Source organism: Pocillopora damicornis, chromosome 2, assembly GCF_964200805.1.
Source record: "Pocillopora damicornis chromosome 2, jaPocDami1.2, whole genome shotgun sequence".
Classification (NCBI taxonomy): Eukaryota; Metazoa; Cnidaria; class Anthozoa; order Scleractinia; family Pocilloporidae; genus Pocillopora; species Pocillopora damicornis.
This window is the reverse complement of record NC_142671.1, coordinates 29,057,457-29,068,523: the sequence shown is the minus strand read 5'-3', so window position 1 is coordinate 29,068,523 and position 11,067 is coordinate 29,057,457. Positions and strand designations below refer to the sequence as shown.

The 11,067-nt window shown below is 38.2% G+C and overlaps 1 long non-coding RNA gene across 1 annotated transcript; it reads right to left on the bottom strand.

The window, feature by feature from the left end:
• Positions 1-8,557, bottom strand: LOC149050710 (uncharacterized). The gene is made up of 3 exons (XR_016184363.1): positions 8,176-8,557; positions 8,024-8,080; positions 1-886 (listed from the first exon to the last, which is right to left on the bottom strand). It is a non-coding gene; the product is annotated as an uncharacterized LOC149050710 (long non-coding RNA).
• Positions 8,558-11,067: the final 2,510 nt, after the last annotated feature.

The following is an 11,067-nucleotide window of genomic DNA, read 5'->3' as shown; positions in this document are numbered from 1 at the left end:
GACATTGCACTACATTTTATTTACACTTTATTCTGACTTTGCTGACGAACACTGATTGATTGATTCCGAAAGACAGAGACTTAGAAAGACTAAAACGCACAGATTCACGCAACGTACTTACACGTGTCTCTTCCATTACAATAACCACCACAACCGCCATAGTTCGCTAATTTACAGTTCAAATGGCAGTTTATGCCACACATGAACAATGGCGAGTTTAAGAAACGACAACGGCGAAGCCGTCGACAACGTCGGTTAAAAAGTGAACCTTTATTTTACCTACGAATATCGCGATACTCTAAAGTCATCTAGTGTGTTTTTCACTGTCAAATCTATCTCGAAACTGAGTAAGGAACACTGTGTTAAATTAGAAATAGCAATTTAAAGAATTAGCCGTCGTCGCTCACGTTCTCCAAACAACGCAAAGTTTGGTGATTTCACGTTGCAGTTTTGCAGAGGACGCAGAGAAATTTACAAAAATTTGTAACGCACGTGCAAAACCATTGTTCTGCTTATTAAACCGTTTAGTGACGTTGCCGTTGCCGTTGCAGTTGTGGTTTTCTTAAACCCCCTACTGTCTGCCAGAGAGGACATGGAACTGTTTGCCTCCCTTCTCTGCAGGCCCAGCCAATCACGTGGAGCAGTCAGAACCTTAAGGGCGCGCTGCCTGTTTAGGCTTCTTCCTTTACTGAAAGGCGAGGTCAGCACTCAGCAGTCCTCCATGTGATGACTAAACTGGAACGCTTAAAGGGCCATTTTGAGTCAGCTTCCAGACGATTCTCTTCAATGGACACGTGAAGGAATGGGGCATGTTATACTTCCACGAGCCGCCTCGGACACAACAGCTTCAATCCATTTTGGACTTTTTTTACGAGCACCGAGCTCACTTTTAGGGGATAAAAAAAATGACGTACATGTAAGATGTAAGATGAAGGTCTGATTATTTATTTCTACAGCTGACTGTACTCTTTCGCCAATTTAGTGAGAGTTATCAAGGTTTGATGCTCATGACCATTTCAGGAATTTCCACAATTTTAAAAGGAATAATTAAAGATATATTATCTTTTCTCTAAGATGTTTAACTTGATTGAAGTCTCTACAACTGGTTCCAAACTTTGTTCGGTAAAATTTGCGCACAGCCCCATACTACATTATGCATTCAGTTCTTGGATAGAGAAAACAATGAAAAAAACAATACATCGCCATTGGGAAAACAGATTTGTTTTAGAATAGTATGGGGTTATGTGGAAATTTTACCATTTGTTCTTCGAAGGAGAAGTGAAGCTCACATAAAATTAAGCCTGCGAAGGCATTGTCTCAAAAACATTTTGTCCAAAATAATTATTTCTCTAAAGGCAATGACATCTGCCTTTTCTAGTTTTGTTTAACTGGAAACCATGCAAGGAACTTCGAGAGACTGACACACAATCCACAAAATGTAACATGTACGGCTGTAGACACGTACTGTTCTGAAAAAATACTATACAGTAAACTGAGGCTTTTAGTACCTGTGCTTGTGCAACTTTGTAAGGGGTTTTAGGAGGGCTTACAAATGGAGGGCCATACAAACACAATGTATATCTATCAGAGTTTAAATTAACCAGAACAAAAAAAAGCGCAAGCTATAGCCGCACTGATCAAAATATGTATTGCATTAATAAATCGAACTAATTTCAATACATTTAGATCAAAAAAAAAAGCTAACAACACAGACAAAACTAGAACATAACAAAAAGGAAGTTCAGACTTTGATTTCCTTGAAGCTTGTCTTTGCTTCTTTAATTAAAATAATAATGTCTAATTTACAACAGCGTGGCTTCTTGCGTATCACTAAAACAAGAAAAGCTAGAGAGGTGCTTATATCCAAGGGGGGAGGGGGGAGATGAGGGGGAGGGGGGAGTTGAGGGGAAGGGGAAGCTTATAATCAGATGTATTTTTTGTTCACAGATAGATAGACCTATAACCAAGGGCCTAATAAGGGGAGGTTTACAGCATCCCCTCCCCCTCCTCCCACTAAAGAATTTTTGTTTTAACCTGCATGAAGCAGCTTCCTTATAAAAAGTTAAAAAACATCCCACATGTTGTCCATTGCACCCACACTTTTGCTGCTTTAGTCATCTCAGCAGTATAATATGAATTCAACCTGCTATTGAAAATATCAGCGTTTAGATGTAATTATCTCATGCAATGTAAATGGATTAATTTGGCCACTGCTTACCCTGTCATATAATTATAAACCCGATTTTTATAGCCAATTGGGTCAAGGGAAAACATAAACAAACTTAAGAAAAAAAATAAAATGAAAAAAGTTGAGGGAGGAAAAAATAACAGGACTTAAATGTTGATTTAACATAAAATCCTAATTTGATTCTGGCTGGATGATGAATGCAGATTCTATCTGTAGTGCTTGCGGTGACCAAAAATCTAATTCATAAGATTTTAAGCGGTGTCGCTCCAAGACGCGGTTAACGAGGTGTCTGGAGCTATTTTGCAGATCAAGACTGAAATATAACAGACCAAAGTTTACCGTTTATAGAAATCTTTAATCTTGCAAGCAATACACGAACCACATATCACGATCAATCTCACAATCAGTCAATCAATCAATCCGACGATCGTAAACTGAAAGAATAATGTAACAAAGTTCTATCAATCTAACGAAATGTTACGAAATATATGAGAAAAATCGAGTGTAAAAAGCTGGGCCTTAACGCCGATAACGATATTAAAATAATAATAAACAACGTACAAATTGTCTGCACACCTACTGAGAGCAATTCAAGAGGAGCTATTTGTAGAAAGTAAACATGATTGTCTCGAACTGATTTTGTGAAAGGGGTTTCTCCTTCATTACCACTGAAAGCAACTGTAACATTCGTTGGCTAATCAAATAACACAAATTCCACAGACGATTCCCAACCAAAGACAACTGGCCCTCGATTGTCTTGGACAATTGGCGCTTAATACGGTGCTGATTAATGCAGGTTCATAGACAGGCTTAATTTGTTGCCTAAATACCCCGCTAGCTCTCTCACTTTGTAAGACTGAAATATAACAGACCAAAGTTGACCGCTAGCTCTCTCACTTTGTAAGCATCCTGTTCTTGATTTTCTTGATCATCTGTGAAATACAAATTCAACTAATTTACATTGATTCCTGATGAACTGATTTCGTGAAAGGGGTTTCCCCTCGTTATCATTACAAGAAAATATAACACTCGCTTGCTAATCAACTCACACAAATTCCACAGACGATTCCCAGCCAAAGACAATTGGCCCTCTATCAGTTTCTATAAACCAGTTTCTCGCCTGGGGGGGAGGATGAAATATTAGAACCATGCATCATTGCATACAGGAATTTTCTATAGATTTATTGTAATGAATAATCAAATAAAGTAGCCTAAACAATGTAAAAATCTGTTTAAATCTCTTCTTTTTGCTTCAAAACTTTCTTCATTTTTCCTTCGACTTTGGCAACGGTCTCGTAGTTGAGTGTCTGAGTAACTTCGTTTGTTGTCCATTGTATAACCTTCTGTAAAGATGCGATGAGAAGGAAAACTAGCTTTTGAGAAGACCCACACAATCAGGAGACACCAAGACTCTTAGTTCTCTTCTTCTTTATCACATTTTCTATAACTGAGCAAATTGACTCTCTCTCTCTCTAAAGCACCTTATTAGTGAACATGTGGGTAATGTGCTGACTGTCTTTGCAGAGTTTAACCCCTTGTTCAAAATTTTGACCCGGTCAAATGTATTTTTTATACAAGTTCACTGAACACATCCAAACATGACCACCGACGAACGTCTTTGTTCGAGAAACAAGCCTCAAAAGTAGAGTCAGCACAAACTATTGTTAATGTTAAAATTACGAGTTCGACCTTGCGGGCTTCTGAACTTGATAAGACTCGCACAATGACTATACAATAATTAGCTAAAAATTTTACTATTGAAATTTAAAAAACTCAAAATAAAGTACTTAACACGACCAGACCAGTTCAGAAACAAAAATCCATGTTCGAGTAATCGAACAACTAAAAGAGAAAGACAACAGTGAAACCTATTGTAAGGGGGTAAGACTGGCACAATCTTTGCATGCTTACCTTAAAAAACCTTGCATCGTAATAGCGCTTCACAACACTTTCTTTTTTCCATAGAGGCCTTTTAAAAGGGAGGTCGCATCCGAAATATCCCTGTATTGACTGATTACAATTCAACAACTTAGTCTACAAGAGCGGCCTTCAGAACATAGCAATCGGGAACTAAGAAGGCAGTGGCGTTCTGTGCATCGCAAAGAAATTAACTGAACCGGTACCTTTGGCTAGTGTGTTTGGGGCTCTAAAATGCGCAACTAAATGAGACATAAAACCTATATTTAGCTCTCCAAGATTACACTTAATTAGACCTAAAAGCCTTGATGACTACATCAGCAAGAAACAATGACAAGGTGATACTAGAAAAAGCAAATGTGCCTTTGTTCCAGAGGTACATCAGCGAGGGTTTGCGGACACATTTACAGGTTATATTGTTGCCGCCACCCTCGGAAAAATAATATTCCCAATCAGCCTTTCCTGCTATAAAAATAAAGTGCCCGCTTGGAGGGTTAAAAATGAAATTTGATGGCCTCTTTTAGGAATTTGATACTTGTTTCGTCGTGTTCACTCAGACGTTCCTTGTTTGGTATTTTTTTTTCGACCTCTTCTCCAAGAGCAATCGCGGTTATATTCTTCACGGGAATCCATTTTTTTTCTGGATAATTCAAATATTATATAGATGTTATCAATATTGGGGGAAAAATTAGGATGGCGAAAGAAAAAAAAACAGTAACCAGGTCAACCAACAAGTATCGCTAGAATCGCTGGGGAGTCGAACTAAGGCCACAACTACATGTGAGGAGGCGAATGCTCCCGCTCCACCTACTAACTGTCTCCTCCCCTCCCCCCTCGAAAGTTTCTGATGAATATTCAAGCAAATACTGATTGCCGATCTTATCACTATGCTGACTGGCTTGTAAGGCAGCTTCGTAGTTTAAGGCACCATGGGAAGGTCTGATGTTCCACCTACGAAGGGTCACAGAGTCTACCCCATCCCCTCGAAAGTTTTCGATGAATATTCAAGCAAATACTGATTGCCGATCTTATCACTATGCTGACTGGCTTGTAACGCAGCTTCGTAGTTTAAGGCACCATGGGAAGGTCTGATGTTCAAATTCTTAACGAAGTCTCAGATTATTTTTTTCAGGTTCCGAGCTGCTTGCTCGTTTTGAAATAAAGTGCATATTTTCTTATGATATTCTGTCGAGGGATTGCCGAGCTCCCCTTGAAAATCTCGTTTTTTCATATCGTCCCCATTTTGTCCCTACAACACTTGAAACCTAGAAAACAAAATTAACGCCCCATTACACAGAGCTCTCACTTGGATTTCAGCTGAAACTATCATTGTGTGCTACAGAATTAAAGAAAACTGTGAGGAACGATTGGTTAATATCGATGAGAAAATTATGAATAAACAAACCAAATTAGTATCTAGCGGACAGGTGAATTGCGCTTTTCGCGCGCGCTAATTAGGTAGTTCGCTAATTAGCTAGATCGCCGGTAATGACTGTGAAATACCTCGTTTGACAACGACAACCACAAACAAATTTGCTAGATAGTTCTGAAAATTGAACTCCTTCTCTATACTCCTCTGAGATGTCCAAGCCCCTGAATATTAGCTTCATTTTCCCTTTTCCTTTTCAGTTGGTCTTTTTTCTTTTCAAGATTGTATTATTTCAGAACAAATTCAAACGAAATAAAAAGAATAAACATTGCAACCTTAAGGGAGATCGGGTGGCCAAGTGATGAGCGCGCTCCACTCTAAACGGAAAGAGACGATTCTTCGTCCATAAGCATTTCTTTTGCTTTAATTGTGTATGTCACAACCGAAGGCTGTTACAGATCTCCTTTCAAAACAGCTAATTATAAACTGGAATAGTTGTTAAATTATTATCGTGAAAACGGTATGCAAATACGCTTACTTAACGCTACCTGGAGCACTGAAGAAACATGTCAGTGTTTCCTTTTTTATCAATAACCCATAGGGCTCTCTTGACCATTTCAATCAAATTGGAAAACAGACGTTGTAAATAATCATAGTGTTTTGAAAATCCCAACCAGCAGAGTGCACACCAGTTGGCTGTGTACAAACTGAGTCAAGGAATCGACGTTAGGGAAAAACGAGAACAAATCCAGCGAGTAATAAGGTAGAGGGCTTTCACCCGTGACCACCAGATCACTAGTTCAGCACCCTCACCACACTGCCTCACTGCCGGTATGCTTCTTCCTATAGTTCATTCTGAACATCAGGCAGAGGACGGATGCTGTTATAGTGACGTAGGCAATGTATACAACACCTTTGCACATGACTTTTCCAAATACTCCCGGGATCATCCACAAACCGTCTTTATATATTGCGGAAATCGACCAAGGCATCACAACCAGGGTTACCAGCAAATCAGCGATGGCCATGTTAACGAATATGAAGCTTGTCAGTGATCTGACTTCAGGTTTCTTCCACACGATGTAGATGAGGAAACCATTATTTGTAAACGCTACAAGCATCGTGATGGCGTAGAGGACTGTAATAACAATCCACTCTGCATCTGGTTTCATCTTTAGTTCCTGTTTTTTCTGTTGCTCAAGTTTAATAGTACAAGACTATTATTACTGAATAAGTAATCAGTAAAGGGAACACCCTTGGCCTACTAAAATCTTATTCGACACCAACCTGGGGTGTGGTGAGAGGAATTGATTGTGAATTCAAAGGAAATAAAACATTTATTTATTTTTTTTTAACAAAGTTCATATTGGTTGTGTCGATGATATTTCAGGACGTCACTGAAGCTGTAAACAGGAACAGAAATACTAGAAACAGGAAAAGGAATGCAGCAGGACATTTGGATTTTCTCCATAAATAACCTTAGTGAAAAAATCTTAGGGTTCGCTCCTTTCGAGAAAATCCATTTTCAGATCAGTGATCTATCAAATCCACTCTGGACAAGAATTCATTGGATCACTGATCTGCGTGATCTAAAGACGGATCATTAAATCACTGATCCAACGCGTTCCTTTGGGCGAAGGATCCGACATTAATCATTTTGCCCAGCGGTGCTCAATTTTAAACACGTAGGTACTTGATATATTGACCGGAAAGATTGTTGGCAATCGCTCCACAAATTCTGCCATAAACTCGAAATAAAATCGATTTTGTAATGTTGAATCGATCGGCCACTGATCGCAGTCATTCAGGGTTCCCAAGTATCCATATCGCAATCAATATTTGCTTCTGTTTTAATTCCATCGTCTCAGATTACCATGAAAAAATGTGCTTCTAATGAATAGTGCGTGCTAAAAAGCCCGTGCAATAAGACGAACCCTTCAGGGAAGAGCTCACTAACCCACGTGCATAGTCTTAAAAAAGCGTACTTTTTGGAGTTCTCTGAGAGCTCGTCTGAAACGTCGTTCCTTTCACTGTGCGATCTTGTATCAGAAATCTAAATCCGGATCCTCGCAAAAGAACGCACCCTTAGTAATGAAGTCATGGTTAAGCATTTCTGCATAGAATTATTGAGTATTCCCATCCTTAAAATATATAAATACTGGTCTTCGTCGTTGGTTTGCCTTGAGGACGAAAGCGTTTCTAATTTTTCATCTTCTCATTTGTCGTTTTCCGTCCCGATGAATAAAGATAACTTTCAGAAACAGTTTTTTTTATTATTATTTTCAATTTCCTACACGGTTCCTTCATTTGTTCGCATAATACCAATAACAAAAATTATCAGAAAGAAACGATAAAAAATGTATGATATCCTATTAAAGACACCATTGGCGCATGTATATAACTATTTTTGATGGACTGTAACGTTATTAGTATTAGTTTGGAAACAGGAAATCGATCTCCAGATATATTCGCCTTACAAAGTCAACTTGTTTTGCTCCAAATTATTGTCAGTTAAGAAGCGTTGAACGTCTCATGGCAACTCAACGTACCTGCGATAGAATGCATTGAAGTCCGCTGTCAGCAAATAGACTTGTAGCCTCTTAGTACTAAAGGAAGATTAAAAAAAGGGTAAAATTTACATTTCAACCGCACTGATCCAAGCGTTTTTTCAGGTTGATCTAAAATAAGAAACACGGTATACCTTTGGAGATAGAATTCAGTGGCCCGAGACTGATGAACCCTGATGAACTAAAGAGCATATTCCTGATCACCTCTGTTTTTTAACCATTTCAAAATGACTTGATATGAATATTGATGCGGGTCTCGGTTGCATCTCTTCTCGACAGCCGGAAAGGAATATCAGACATAAACGTTTACATGTGGGAGTTCTCAAATGGATCTCAAATCCAACATGCCTCATATTGATTTCCAAGGCACGTAAACACGGGCTTACGTCTTCCGCTTTAAAGAGCAAAAAAAAAAAAACAAATAGAGATCAGTCAAGATGTCAAACTTATGAACACCATTTAGAAGCTATTTGTCTTCAAAGTGAGCCTTATATGATAGATGTGTGTTGAGTTACATAGAGGCATAGTATTTTTTTATGGATGTTACCCATAATTTATTGAATAGGGACAATTATTCATTTACAATCGAATTAGGACATGTCACATGTCATTTACAGTCCGTTCTATGAATAATTTTTGCTTTAGATCTCCTCGTTGATTTTAATTCATAAACTTGAGTAAAACAAAACAAACAAACAAAAAGGAAACCCTCTTTACATGCGGAAATTCAAGATTTACTCAAAAAGGAGGTTTTGCACTTTCTCGCGAATCTTAAGGCAGGTGCTCCGTATTTTAAAACTCATTTTAATGAGTAAGTAATTAGCCAAGTGGTCTCAAGAACAGTGTGACGAACCAAAGAGAAACTACCCTTCGGTAGAATGAACAATTTTAATTTAGGATAATCTAGGAAAGTGAAGGAAATCTGGGGAAAATGCGAAATTATGTTCTAAGTATGTCAGTTTACTTCTTTGTGAATTTGTCGGTTTGTTCTTGATCATGAACAGCTGTGAATCAATGACAGAACTTCAGTGGGCTCTATTAGTTCGACAAAAAATAATGCACTTTGCAAATAACACGCAATTAAGTTTAGTAAAAAAAACCATAATTTAACCTTGAGTCAATGGCGTCTTTCAACGCAAGGCTTGTCATTTAGAATTCGATGGTGGTTGATCGTAACAATGCACAGAAAGTGGAGACAAATTCCACATAAATTTGTTGCCTTACACTGTGTTTTCATAGCCTGCATAATCATGGGAAAGCACACGTCACATTTCGGATCACTTTAATGTCAAAATTCCGTTATGGAACCGTTGCCTTCAGGTCAATTTTATTTTTACCTCATAGCCCTCCTATCGAAGTTTAATTGCATGCAAATGATCTCACGTATTTTTGACAGATCCATGACAATGAAATAATGAGACGGTTCTGCAATGCGCGCTGTCAATAGTGGACGATGAATTAACTTTAATTTTAGAAGAATATATGCTTGAAGCGAAGCAACCGCAGGGGTAAAGTCCGCGCCAGAACCAAAACTCTAAATTCATAAAAGATTTCTTTGCATCATATTTATTTTTAATGGAAATCCGACATCGATTTGCCGATTTTGTCTCTCGATGAAAGGGGGTAGTTTGAAGCCGGTCAAGACAGTGCCGGAGTAAATACTTGTTTAATAGAGAAGACATGAAAAGCTCTCTTTCATGAATTAATTGATATAGTTTCCTATCGTTGTCTCTTTAATTTGACTTCAATAATCTGTGGTCAACTTTAGCCTTTATGTTTAAAGGTGCAATAAATTTCCTCATCAGTCTCCATCAGCCTAACTGTTCATAATATAGTTCATTCTATGTTTGATGGATGGTGGATTGACAGGGGACAGGAATAGCGCTTTGACGCGGCGCTTTGCAGCTTTACATTTTCTAACCATTTTAGTTTAGGAATACAGCCTTTTTTTCAGTTTTTGTTAAGGTCATGTCGCATTGATATCAAAAGAAGCAGCCAGAATAAAAGTTTTTTGCGTGGCGCTATACAATAAGTATAGGAGTTCCTTTTTTTGAAAAATTATCTTCAAAACCAGCATCTGCGAAATAATTTGACGCTAAACAGCTAGGACCACCCAATTATTTATCTTCACCTTTTTTGAAGACAAAAACGTACGGAAAGTTTCTTTGCTTTTTGTTCAGGCGCAAAAGAGAAGACTTGGCGAGAACGAAAGCTAATTTAGTTTAAAAAAAAATTCTGCAGGAACACTCTTTCGTTCAGATGCAAATTGACAAAGGATCTTTAGCATAATAATCTATCTTACAAAAGACATTAAATTTAAACAAGATATTGTGCCAGTTTGGGCCTTCGCCGCTAATACTCGTACGGTTGAGTAAGTGTTGGAATAAACTCGGAACATAGGCACCACTCAGCTTAACCAAGGAAAAATATTTCAAGTCTCCGTACTTAGAGCGGCACGTGAATCGTTTTATTGAATGTAGGATTTGTATGATTGAGAAATCATTGCGGTATCAGGAAGTAGACTTCATCAAAAGAAAATCCGGCCGAGAAACTAAACCATATTTCAACTATCGTCAGCGACATTTTCATTTCCACAAAAAAGATAAGCTCATGGTATGATCAAATTACATCAGACGAATGAAGCTTACATCACTTACCATCTACAACTGAATCAGGTTCAGTTTATTTTGGCATGGAGCCCTGTGGCTGCATTGTTCGTTCAGTTTAAAATGCTAGCAAAAATGAGCACAAAGCGGAGAGGTTTAGGTTGTAAAAATACTGTGATAGTCCCTTGAGCTCGATAAATGAAATACGCTTATCTCTTGTGACATGATGGCTGAGCAAACCAGAAATGAAAAAGATGCATGTACAGGTACGGTTAAACCGTGCGATGAAAAGAGTCAAGCGACAATGCCCACGTAGATGATAATAAAACTAACCTAGAAGCCCCCTCGCGAGCTGTGTACTTGTTAAGTTGGAGATTCGAACAGAATACTCCTATTACTGTATAGTTAGTTTATTGGCAA